The following is a 3,130-nucleotide window of genomic DNA, read 5'->3' on the forward strand; positions in this document are numbered from 1 at the left end:
TGTGTGTGTTGACTAAATGTTTGTTCTCTCTCTCTCTCTCTCTCTCTCTCTCTCTCTCTCTCTCTCTCTCTCTCTCTCTCTCTCTCTCTCTCTCTCTCTCTCTCTCTCTCTCTCTGATCATTACCTCTCAATTTCCAAACAGAGCCTCTTTTTTCTCTCTTTTTTTCCCCGTTTTCATTACTTTCCCTCTGTCTACCATGAAAGGGAAAAAAAGTACCCCAGGGAAACAAAGGTTATTTAGCGGACGCAACTCTATTACGGGCATAAAGTTTACACACAATTACAGTATATATATTTTTAGGAGCCATTACACCAACATGGAAAAAAAAGACAAATAAAAAATGAAAACAAAAGCACGGAAAACAAATTCGTAGTATTATTTTACCTATTTTTTCCTTTTCTTTTTCCCCCGAGTGTTATTTTCACCACGAGGGGAAAGAATATGTTGTTAATTTTTTTTTTGTCTTTTTTTGGGAAATTTCGAAAAATAAGATACAAATGAAAAGAAATGAAGAATAAATAGATGAATAAGGAGTTATTAATACTCTCTCTCTCTCTCTCTCTCTCTCTCTCTCTCTCTCTCTCTCTCTCTCTCTCTCTCTCTCTCTCTCTCTCTCTCTCTCTCTCTGAAAACAATCTAATACTTTTTTCTTTACTTTTTATTTCTTTTCATTTCTTTTTTTTTGCTTTTCTTTCTATTTTTCTAAACGTATTTTCTTTTTCTTTTTGTCTTTTCCATCTATTTTTTCCTTTTCCTTTTGGTTTCCTTTAATTCTCATTCTTTTCTTTGTTTTTTTCCTCCTTCTTTCTTCTTTTGTGTTTTCCTTCCCCTTCTTTTCCTTCTTATCTTATTTTTTCTCTTATTTCCCATCTTTTCCTCTAATTTCTTCCGTCTTTTTTCCCTTTCATTCGTTTTATTTTCTTTCTCTTCAATTTTCCTTCTTTCTTGTTTTGCTCTTCCATCTATTTCCATTTTTTCTACTTTTCCCTTTGTTTTCCTTCGCATTTTTCTCCTTTTCCTGTCTCTCTCTTTCTCTTTCCTTTCTTCTCTTCTCTCTTTTCCTTCTATTCGTTTTCCTCTTCTCCCTCCCTTCATCTCTCGTATTCCTTTTCCTTTCGACAATTCCTTCTTTCCTCTCCTCTTTAAGAAACTCTCCCTCCTCTTCCTCCTGCTCCTCCTCCTCCTCCTCCTCCTCGTCCTCCTCCTCCTCCTCCTCCTCCTCTGTACACTCCCTAAGTTCCATACCTCCATTCTTCCTCATCCTCTTCGTCATCATTTGTCACAGCTCCTCCTCGTCTTCCTCCTCCTCCTCCTCCTCCTCCTCCTCCTCCTCCTCCTCCTCCTCCGGGTTCGTAATAAAAATGTGATGAACATAAATATTTCTAAATGTTGTTATGAACTTATTATTAGTGTAGGATATGAGTGTTCTTCCTCTTCCTCTTCTTCCTCTTTCTCCTCTTCCTCTTCCTCTTCTTGTGTCTACTCCTCTTCCTCCTCCTCGTTGTCATTGTATTTGTTTTTTTTTGTGATTTTTTTTCTCTTTATTTTCTTTTTCCTTTTTTTTAGTTTTTTTATTTGTTCCTCTTTCTTCTCTTCCTTTTCCTTTGTTTTTTGCACGATTCTCTCTCTCTCTCTCTCTCTCTCTCTCTCTCTCTCTCTCTCTCTCTCTCTCTCTCTCTCTCTCTCTCTCTCTCTCTCTCTCTCTCTCTCTCTCTCTCTCTCTCTCTCTCTCTCTCTCTCTCTCTCTCTCTCTCTCTCTCTCTCCTTTTATGTCCCTGTCCTTCCTTCCTCTTCCTCCTGCTCCTCCTCCTCCTCCTCCTCCTCCTCCTCCTCCTCCTCCTCCTTCTCTTTCCTAGTCTCATTCCTCTTCCCTCCCGTCTCCTCTCAGATATTTACCTCTTTCCCCCTCTTCCTCTTCCTCTAACTTTATCTCCTTCTCCTCCTCCTCTTCTTCTCCTCCTCTTCTTCCTCCTCCTCTCCCTTCCCATTCTTCTTCCTAATCCCACCTTCGTACATTCCTCCTCTGCACTAGCTCCTCCTTACCTCACATTATCCTCCTCCTCCTCCTCCTCCTCCTCCTCCTCCTCCTCCTCCTCCTCCTCCTCCTCCTCCTCCCTCGCTCGGGAATAAAAATGACGGAAGTTCATATTATTATGCACGAAGTTTCTAAGACTAAGATATTAAAAAGTAGAAGGTTTGGCTGATATTGCTTCATATGGCTCGCTTTTTTTTCCCTCCCTCTCTCTCTCTCTCTCTCTCTCTCTCTCTCTCTCTCTCTCTCTCTCTCTCTCTCTCTCTCTCTCTCTCTCTCTCTCTCTCTCTCTCTCATTCGCCATAAGATACGACACAGTACGTTAGGAAAAACAAGACAGGAAATGGTTAGTGTCCTGAGAGAGAGAGAGAGAGAGAGAGAGAGAGAGAGAGAGAGAGAGAGAGAGAGAGAGAGAGAGAGAGAGAGAGAGAGAGAGAGAGAGAGAGAGAGATAACGTTACCCCAACTGTCACGCTTCTCAGAAACTTAAAAATAAATATAAAGAATAAATAAACAAATAAATCAATCAGTATAAATGTAATAAACAATGATATAGACAGCCCTCAAGTCTGCTACACATAGAAAACGGAGACATTAACAAAATAATAGATTCTTGAGGGAGATACGGAGGAGAGACACACATTTATCAATAACCATGTGTGTGTGTGTGTGTGTGTGTGTGTGTGTGTGTGTGTGTGTGTGTGTGTGTGTGTGCCGAGGTGCTTACTGTAATGTTTCCAGAGAACTGAACGGCTGTAACACACACACACACACACACACACACACACACACACACACACACACACACACACACACACACACACACACACACACACACACACACACACACACACACCTGTCTGATATCTGTCAATTACTGTAACACGTCTCGATGGCAGCTTCTCCTCCTCCTCCTCCTCCTCCTCCTCCTCCTCCTCCTCCTCCTCCTCCTCCTCCTCCTCCTGGGACTTGGTAAGGATGATCCGGCTTCCAACCAGAGGGACACAACTCCATCTGGTCTCGCAGCTGACGGGGAGAACCAGGGACACACAAAGCGGTTCTGTCTGCGGTTCTGTCTGCTTCCTGACGTATCCCCTC

The sequence above is a fragment of the Scylla paramamosain genome, chromosome 19, assembly GCF_035594125.1.
Source record: "Scylla paramamosain isolate STU-SP2022 chromosome 19, ASM3559412v1, whole genome shotgun sequence".
NCBI lineage: Eukaryota > Metazoa > Arthropoda > Malacostraca > Decapoda > Portunidae > Scylla > Scylla paramamosain.